The sequence below is a fragment of the Hippoglossus stenolepis genome, chromosome 10 (genome assembly GCF_022539355.2).
Source record: "Hippoglossus stenolepis isolate QCI-W04-F060 chromosome 10, HSTE1.2, whole genome shotgun sequence".
Taxonomy (NCBI): Eukaryota; Metazoa; Chordata; class Actinopteri; order Pleuronectiformes; family Pleuronectidae; genus Hippoglossus; species Hippoglossus stenolepis.
The window spans coordinates 10,185,626-10,196,384 of record NC_061492.1 but is presented as its reverse complement, the minus strand read 5'-3'; positions in this window follow the sequence as shown (position 1 = coordinate 10,196,384).

Here is a 10,759-nt window from a genome sequence, read left to right as displayed (position 1 = left end):
AACCAGTGGAGTCGCCCTCTGCTGGTCATCCAAGAGAATACAGGTTTCAGGCTCTTTGGCATTCGTCAGATTCCTGGACCCGGAGTCCCGTACATTTTTATATGCATTCTATGTTTTTATAGCTGCAATATATAGATTTCATCGTGGTAATCCTCTTTCACAATGGTATTTGCGTGAAATCTGTTATTTCAGGCCGGAGTTTCATTTCGTGGGTCAAGCCATTATTGAAGACTAAAATACTGTAAAGTAAAACGACACATTGTGGTTTAACACAGGATTATGTGACAAACCATTTCCTTGGCCGGCGCAGCAACTTGTAGGACTCCTGTCGTCACCATGAGGTTTCCAGGCAACCATGCAGCGGTTGAATAATTTTGATTTGATTTAACGACTCAGTACTCTCTGATTTGATCCGGCGTTGCCAAGTTTGGCAGTGTTTCCTCGGTTTGGTTGTCTTGGGTCGAGTTTATTTGGATATGATTAAGTTTAGTGCGGTTGGCTGAGGGATGCAAACAGGTCTGGAAAGCAGCAGAGAGCCTGTGTTAGGCCTCAGGTTATGCTGTTGAGGTGATTTAAATAACACTGTCTGTCTCTCATTTCATTAATACACTTTCCCTCTCTCACAGAGCCTCGGGGCATACAGCTACAGCGGTAACTGAATGAAATTCAGTTTTTCAAAATGAGCAGCATACTCCAAAGCGATGGTAATCTCAGATGTAGAAATTGGAAAAGTCAGCACAGCAAATGCATCAGCAGCTTTCCTCCAGACAAACATGCAATATTGATTCTCCTTCCAAACAGGTCATATTTTATGTATTTGTTTTAAAGATTTGTGCTGCAGTGCTCTTCACATTTGAGGGAGAGGCGGTTTTGCCTGTTAATGAACATTAATGATGACTGAAGCAGGCGCACGCTCGCTGCCTGGCCACCTCAGAAATCTTGTCACTTAATGAATCTTAATTGGATGTGTATGTCTGTACGTGTGTGTGTGTGTGTGTGTGTGTGTGTGTGTGTGTGTGTGTGTGTGTGTGTGTGTGTGTGTGTGTGTGTGTACGCCCGTGAGCACACCTATTTCCCCCAGCACCACCCATTATTGTTAGGCATATTTCTCAGCCGTCTCCGAAAATAACTTTGTTTATTCACATCTGCACATTTCACTCCCGCAGTTAAAATTTAAATACGCAGGAAAAAGATGCATCAACTCAATTGCTTTCAGACACTATGACACATATTATTTACCATAATGGAATACGAGTAAATAAGAAATAAACAAAGTCAAGGGGAAAAAAAAAAAAGTCCTCTGATATTATGTCGGCTACCAGTCACTCTTCAGCCAATTCAGCTGACAATGAATTGTCAAATGGTGCTGACATCAAGAAGATGGATATGTTCATAAAAAACTGTCCTCAGTGCCACGTTCAGGAAATGAGCTGGAGTTTGAATTGCAAAGGACTGTGGCGAGGAGAGGTCTATGATCATTAGCCCGGGGAGGATGGATGGATGGATGGATGGATGATTGATAGATAGATTGATGGATGATGGATGGATGGACTGCATCTGTAAACTCCACACTTGTCTTCATGTTTCATGCAAGTACTTTGCATCTCCCCAGACTAATTTCCGAATCTATATTAGATGACTGAGAAAACATTTGCAGAGCTTCCAGTTTGGCGTCTCTCTCTCTGTGCCGCTGCACCGGTAAATCTGCACTGACTCTAATGACTGAAAGGACCAGTGTGTAGGATTTAGTCAAATGGTCACAGTTGAATAACCGTCCCCTCACCATCCCTTTCTAAGACTGTGGGACAGAGGTCATGAATTGATGAACCATGGTCCAGATCCAGACCCAGACCCTGTCTTGTCCAGTCCTGAACCTATAACCGATATATATTATAACCGACCACAGACCAATTGCGTGCATTGTAAATCATCTCACGTGATCTCAGCCAATGAAATTATTGAATTCCAACGAGCATTCTGACGAGAGTCGGTAAACAGGCCCAGACAGAGGAGAGAAGTGAGTGAGGAAAAAATGAAGAAAATTAACTTATTAATAACTTCCTCCAAAGAGAGTAGACTGTAAAAAAAAAGAGCTCCAGGCAGCTCCAAACCAGAGAAGCAGGTGTAAAAGCTGCTCAGTTGTTAAGATGTGTTGAAATTGTTAGAAAATTGGTTGAGACTCTAAAGTGAGAGTTGGCAAAAATAAGAAAGGAGGGAAAACCTCATTTACACTTTTAAAAACTTAGAGATGCAAGATGCACATCTAAAAAAAATGTTGATATATATTTTGGGGTTTTTTGCTTCATTTAAATACTTATTTATTAACCCTCCAGTTGAATGTGAAAACTGACAGTAAATATTATTAGAATATAAATGTCCAAGTCACCTCTGTACAGTGTCTGTTTGGGCGACTGTAGAATCATGGCAGTGCAACATGGTGGACTCTGTGCAGGAGCTGCTCCCCATGTAAATATGAAGGGCTCATTCTAAGATAAAGGCAACTCAACTGGTCTTTGCTTCAGGTGATTATTCGCTAATGAAAACATGATTCTAATTAATTTCTGCCAATAGATCCCTCAAAATCCTTCACACTGATCCTTTAATCTGCTACATCCCGATGCAACGCAGCTATTCTCTTTGAGGGCCCTCAACAGGTTCACGGTAATAAAAATGACTCTGCTTTGTTTTACTTCTCCTGGTGAAAAACTCGTATAAACCTTGAGAAATGATTGATTGTTGGATATAATATAAACAGGTTTTAAAATCCAATCTCTTGGTGACAAAGTGACAAAACTATGCCAAAAAAAAACCACTTTACAATTTCGAGTGTAGAATATTTTAGTGCTAAGTGATTTATTTCAGGTGCTGAAGAAGAGGATTCTGTTTGGAAATAAACTCTTCATGAGAGGAGTTCATTTCAAGTCACATTCCCTCGATGGCTCAGTGTTAACTGGCCCGACACCAGAACCAAGGTACTCCAGCTGCCCCTGAACAACAAGGGTGCATTCCATTTAAAATAGTATTTTTTAACTGGAACACCCCCTGAAGTTAGATTGTGGAAAGTCCCTCCCCAACCTTAAAATCCAAGATGGCTGCTCTGTGCATCAACAAGAAAGCTGTGGTAACGGCCTGTTTGTGAGCACTTCTCTCTAAATTGTGTTATCAAATCAGTTTTGTGCACAATTCTGTGGACATGTGTGCGACTGTGTCTGAATGAGCAAAATAAGATGCAATGAATTATCAAGTGCAAGGACTACAAAGGTCCTTCTGGCGACGTCCATCTTGTTTACTGACGTCAATCTTCATTCAGTATATTGAATATAAATTTAAATTAAAAATGTATATACATTTTAAAAGACCAGGCATGTTTTGGGATCAGATGTCATTTAGTTATTGTTGTGAACATGCAGGGCTGCACAGGAGAAACAGGAAACACACTGAGACCTAACCAACGAATAGTAAATACTTTTTATTTCTTAAGGCAGCACAAAAGTCACAATACATCCATAAATTATTTATACCGCTCATGCTTTGAGCTGGAGCCAATCCCAGTTTACATGGGGCAAGAGGAGGGGTACACCCTGGACAGGTTGCCATGGTATCACAGGGACAACATAAAAAACAACCATTCACACTCACATTTACACCTATAATCAATTCAGAGTCTCCAATCAACCTTAACCCCAGTCTGCATGTCTTTGGATAATGGATAATAATAATAATGATTTTTATTATCATTATTAATTATTATTATCATATATTGTTGTTGTTGTTGTTGTTGTTGTTGTTATCATTATTAATACGTTTACGGGTCACTTCCTATAAGCAAGTCTATACCCTCAAACAGAAAAATTTGAATTTGTGAAGTCACAGTTATATAGAGGCAGATAATCGTATGCAGAAAGTCAGTATGATAATAAATCCGACCCCGTCTAACATCTCATTGTTGGCTTTAGTGACAAAAGACGAGGAGAGAGGGATGATCTTAGAGGGAAGGAAATGGAGATGAGAAGAAGTTACCTCCAGATGAAAGAGGAGGAAGGTGATGGAAGGAACTTGTGTGTGTGTGACACAGTGTGAGTGTGTGAGGGTGTGAGGGTGAGTGTGCGTGTGTGTGTGTGTGTGTGTGTGTGTGTGTGTGTGTGTGTGTGCGTGTGTGAGCGCTCAGAGCTCTGACTGCTTTGAATTAGACGGCACATCGCTGCAACGGCTGAAGAATTTTATTAAGAGTCTTTATATCAGCATAATCCCCGTCCAAACAAGAGATAATGAATCTCCTCTGTCAGTGTTGGGTTAGATAGGGGAGCACATGATGCCAGTGGAGGGAGGGAGAAGTGCACAAATTATTGGATTTAGATTAGGAAGGGCCTATTTTAATGGGTTTTAAGTAATACCACAACGTTAATGAAAAGTTGCCGTCGGCCTACACAACTGTGTGTGTGTGTGTGTGAGATGGAGAAAGCAGATTGGCCGATAAGCTGTGCTTAACATAGCTCATGGAAAACACCCAGCTATTGTGAGAGCGTCTCTTATTGTCCTCTGTTCTTTGTTTTGTTGATTATTTTTCATGCCAAGTCATCAAATCTAGAAGTCGTCATTTATATGACTTCATGATTCCTTGTATGTTTCTATGCTCCGCTCATACGTGAACCATAGGGACCGAGGCAGTGTGGCTAAAGTCTGCTTATCTATGTATGTATTCAATCTTTAATTTACATTTTCTCCTCCAGATTGTTCACAGACTCTTACAGCACACAACACATTCATTAAACTCTTTTATGCTGGGTTTATCTGCGCTGGCAGCCTCCACCGAATATAATTTCTAATGACCTTGGAAACATTTTTGAGCTTTTTCAGCTCAGTTTATGTTCATATTTATGCAAACATATATGCAGCATGTACATAAATTCTTCAGATGTTTTAAAGCCTTTTATTTGAAAAAAAAAAACTGAATTCCTACAGGGTCAAGCTAATTTATTATTCCAGATATCGAGGGGTGTGACTAACATGAAGCAGAACAACAAAAATACACATTAGTTGCGGTGACTTATTGTGTATTATTATGATGAAATGCACTATACACACGACAGGCTTCATCCAGAGACCTCGTCTTCCACTGTCAGTGGGTCAGCATGTTGACAACAGACTCTGTGCATCTGCTGGAAAGGATTTCTTTTTATCTTTAAAATGTCTGAACAAGGTTGACTCATCCTTTCAATTCCTCAAGCTCGTCCTCGTCTTCGTAAAATAAAAAAACAGCCAACCTTGGTCTCTGAAGACCAGTTTACATGCACATGCACCCATTGCCACTCTTATTAAACAGAGCGGTGCCTGTTAATCAAAGCAGAAATTCTCAGGCTTTGGCGTGAAAATGAATAAACACAGACAGACAGCAGACTGTCCCCCTGTCCCCCGTCCCCCACGACAAACACACACACTAACACACACACATTCTATCAGACAAGTTATGCAAAAGGTGGAAAACATGAAGGAAACAAGAGAAAAGAGAAGAAGACCGAAGAAAGGAGAAAACACTGTCGTACTGCTGCAGATATAAATGAAGCATCATAGGAGCGATGCATAACCCAATCAGAACAATGCTAACTTGTTAATATCACAATAATTCAATCATTTCAGTCAGACCACTCGCATTTGAAATGTTTATTGCTGCAACAGACCATTTTATTTTAATTTTATTGTCCAAATGGGTGTGAGAGTGAAATTTATTAAGACCAGGGGTAACCAAATATTTATAATAATTATGTTTGTGACATATTCGACGGATAAAAGTTTTATTGTTTATCTATCTATGTCACAAACATAAATATTTGCAACACTTCCTCTAGCCTACCTGTTTCAAAATAAAAGCACTCCAGCGTTTGTGTTGACTGAATCCATTCATTTGTTTTTTTGTGTGAAATATTTACAGGGAGCAGAAGATGGATGGCTTCATATTGTGGAGTTATGTTGTTTATTTGAGTTCATAGGACTACTTTTATTCAAGGAAATACAGTAATCCCATTTACGGCCCTTTTCAAGTCAGCTGTCAGCGATGACGCACATTGATGATAAGTCTTAAATCTCTGAATCCAGTGTCCATTATTGACTTAACTATCGAGTGTCTGCAATGACTTTCTCTCTCATTTACCTTTGTTATCGCTCCTTCTTGCGCTCTGCCTGTGCACATCAGCTCCTGCGTCTCCCGCTGCCTCTGACACCATCAGGTTTACGAGATCACGCAACTGCAGCGATTCAGTGGCTTCACCGCAGCTCATATCAGAGCGATCCTCTCAGAACAGACGGGTGTCTGAATGCAGTTAGCTGACGTGGAGGCCTCCATAATTACCGAGACATCAAAACAAAATCATACGGTACCTTCTAATACAGGAACAGCAAGAGGTGTGACGCTCCAAATTCCCTCATTCCGCTAATGACAGCACAATTATTTCTCCCTCCTGTGCCAATTACAGGCGTATTGATGAAGACCCCAGATGTGCCTCCCTAATAATTAACAGGGTAATAACGCAGCTTTCCGTGGGCTCACTGGGATGCAGCGCTACCTGTGTGGAGTGCTGTGTGTAACAGCAGCAGCCCGGTGCTACATTACACCAGGCTGCGGAATAAAAGTGTCTGTCAGCTTCAATTAGAGACATAATGTCTTGGATGAGAGGAGTGCGACTGGCCCGGGGAGGGGGGGGTCAAAGGAAAGTGAAGGTCAAAGGGAGGAAATGTTGTGGCTCAGGTTAACAGGGCAGCAACTGAGGGGAGAAGAAAATCAAGAGGGTGCTGGTTAGTGTGAGGAGTGAGAAGGAGAGAAGCTGGGGAGGAGTGAGGAGCACGTGTTTCAGGAAAGTGCTTGGTTCAAGATTTGAACTAGAGTTACCGCCCTGTATGCCACCGCCAACCAGCGCAGATTCAGTCCCTCCAGGTGTTCCTGACATGTTCTATTCACAATAATATGAGGTCACCGTGACCTTTGACCACTAAAATCTTATCAGTTAACCTTTGAGTGACAACTGCTCCAAACTCCCTACGAATTTTGACCTACGAACATGTTTTGTGAGGCCAACGTGGCCGTGACCTTTGAACACCAAAATCTAATCGGTTCATCCGCATTTGAAGACATTTCCGCTTGGTGTTCTTGAGATATCGTGTTCACAAGAGAAAAAAAAATCTGAACTGAGTCAGAGATGGGAGAAGAAGTCCACCTTTGTTTCCATCCAGCTGTGATGCACAAACTGAGCCTCAGTGGAGATGCCAGAAGCTTGGGAGACAAGAACAGTTTCAAAGTTTACCCTTGACCTTGAATAAACAAAGTTGAGAAAACAATCTCCCGCCATGAGACGTCATAACAAGCTCGGGAAAAAATGGAAAGTTTAAAATCTAATCCATGACATTTCCATCTGCTGCAGATAATTAATAAAATATACAAATGTCATCTCAGGTGGAAAAACAGCAACAAAACGCTGTGACCAATCAGTGTAATTGCTGTTTGACGGATTATATAATGTTGTCATATCCTCTTGCATATGTTTGTACCAAGGTAGTTAATTGAAAAAACACTGTTTTCATTTTAACTTCTAGAGATTCCATAGAAACACGAGGACTGATAACACGAACACCAAATCTGCAGAGCAATAAAATGAGTCGCACTTTTAGTGAGTGTGTGTGTGTGTGTGTGCGTGTGTGTGTGTGTTTCATGAGTCGCCTGACAGGCCGAAGTGTGGAGATTTAGTGCAGATACAGATCTGACAAGACAAATTCACCTGAGAAAAAAGGAAAGAACAAAAAAACTGTCCTTCCTAATGTTTAGAGCCGCCACACGCCCAGATTAATTACAGACACGCGCACAGGAAGAACACATCCAGGGACAATGTAGTCATTTGTCTCCCTGAACTCACAAGCGCTCCAGTAAAAGATAGCACCGTACTAATGTGCCGTCTCCCTATGTGCCTCCAGGATGTGCATGAGATTATGTCTGTGTGAGGAAGTCGTACGGCAGGAAGTTCATTACCGCCTCGCAGCTCGATGTGAGGCCACCCCGGCACAGAGCAGCTCAACAGGACCTGAACGGCATGCTGGGAGCTCAACCTGAGGGGGGAGCACACCCAGTGCGAAGGCACATCCTTAACAGCGGAGATATAACACAAACAGGAAAGCACAAATCTGGAAATAAACCCACTGTATATCAGTATACATTATTTATACCATATTTATTATCTGCAGATTAATAGTTAAGTCAAGTAATGACCTGAGTCAAACAGTTTTGTCTGAGACATATTGAAACTGTAAAAGGTTTTGAAACACAAGCAGATGAAGAAATGTGAAACAAATAACAATTTCCTGTGAAGTAATAACTCCGTCATCATGTTGGAGCGTCTTCATTTTCTGATTCTAAAGTGAAAAATGCAAAAAGTGGCACCTTCTGTATTCGAATTGATTGAATTAATCAGTGTAGACGAGGCACCGCTCCCGGATTATGTGGTGTTGGAGTGTGTGTTTGTGTGTGTGTGTTTGTGTGTGTGTGTGTGTGATTGAGTACTGGGCTGGAGTGCAGCGAGACACAGGTGTATTAAATTGGGTCAGCGTTTTCATTTCCCAGGGTGAGCACACACACACTAACAGGATGCTGCTGTTCCAAACTGAGCACTGATACAAACACACCTGCACACACTATGCATAAGAATACACACACACACACACACACACACACACACTCACACAGCGTGCGTGCATGTACACACACACACATCAACACTTCCCAGATAAGTCGGATTAGGAGTTATTCTTGCGACTAGATAAAGATTCTCAGTCTGAATCACTCGGGAAAAGAGGGTGGGAGGTGTTTCATACTTCTTTTGTGACTGTGTTTGTGCTCGTGGATAAGTGAGGACGTGGGTTTGTTTCAGAACTCGGTGGAGTCCAGGGTTAAAAACACGAGGCGAGTCGGGTCAGAGGAAGGTCGGCTTCCTTCAAAGAGCCCTGAAGTTGTATCAAAGGAAAGCAAGGGTTTGAACTTTGTGAGCTTTTCAATGCGTCCGCTTTGTGTTTCCTGATGTTCATCCGCACATGGATTCCTATTTTCAAACCATCGCAGCTTTCATGGAAAACAATGGGGCAAAGCAGCGGGAACGTCCGGCACAGGGACGGTTCACAAGAGGTGCAGAAGAGCGCGGAGCTAGCAAGACGAGCTGGAGGCTAGCAGTGCTACGTTCCACCACAGAGCTGCTTTTACTGACGTTTCCTAAACACGAGGGACGTCAGCACTGACAATGGGCCTGTGACGGTATTTGGCACTTCCCGTCTCGCAAATTATATGAAAGGAATGTAACCTAGGCAAAAGGGGTCCCCCGGCGGCAGACATTTTTGACACGTCATAGCGGGAGAGCACAGCTGTGACTCATAAAACGAACGGCTGCGTTCAGTTTTCGATGTTCCAGCTGCAGGGCTCAGTGTCGCACATGACGGGCCACTGGCTTTGTTTACTGATGCTAAAATGAAACAAAGTTATGAGCTTCGCCCGAGCTTCCAGCGTAGATTGTAATCATCTGAATATTACGCTGCGTGCAAACACAACTTGTGAGCATGTGGTTGTGATGTGGGGAGTTGTGTACACGCCGTGCTTGGTCGTCCGGGGGGTTAAATACAAGCAGATATGTGGAGCTCAGTGTTTTTGATGGGTCGACTGTTGTTTTTGTGTTCATTGGGAAATGTCATCTGACCAGAAGGATTAAACAAGGCTCTGGAAAAATCCCAACTAAATGATTTAAATAGACGTTCCTCGGTACGAAGACTTGAACCAGAGGATCCTCTGCAGTGTTGGGGGGATTCTTCACAACAGACGACAGAATACTCGCCCTTAAATGTCATTTGTAAGTTGATTTAGGATGACTTCTACATTATCTTAACTTAACTTAACACTCATGTGGCTTTCATGCATTACAGCTGCCTAAAGAAAACTGAACCCAGAAGTCACTCTGATGGCGAAGAAGATGAAAACCAACTTTCTCCCTCAAAGCAATATGCTCGAGTGAAAACCAGTAAACACACGATAAAAACATAGCAACGGATATTTACAGCACTGACAATCTCACTTTGTTGCTTTGTAAATAATCCCCTTGAAATAAAGTGTTGTCACATTGACTTCTCCTGACTCTCTGCAGACTTTCTACTTGGAGGCCAGGCGGAGTAATGCCTCTGTAGTCAGATCTGATGATTACTTAACTGCTCACCATTACTTAGCTTTTGTGTTTGAAACAGTTTATATATCTCCGCAGCACTGATCTCATCATCTCTTCCTCCTTCCCCCGACGTTTTATTCACAGCTGACAAACAGAGGCGGGAAACGTTGCGAGCTTCTTAGAATGATAGATTCTCTTCAGGGGAAATAATCACCTGAAGCTTCACAATACAAAGAGACAGATCTCAGGAAAAGTCAGAAATGACTCAGTTATGATTCTGAAGAAGTGCTCGCTCACTCGCTCGCTCTCTCTTTCTTGATACAAAATAAATGAAATTTGTGCGTCACTCTCTCATTCTCTTAACACACGCACGCACACACACACACACACACACTTAAATCAAACGCCAACACACAGCATCCAGCTGCTAGACTGTGTCACTCGGCACAGGTGCCCAAAGAACTATAGAGTTTCATTCATCAATGTGAGCTTGAAACCTCCAACAACTGTGCACTCTAAACAACTCTCTCTCTCTCTCTCTCTCTCCCTCACACACACACACAGTCTCACACAGTCTC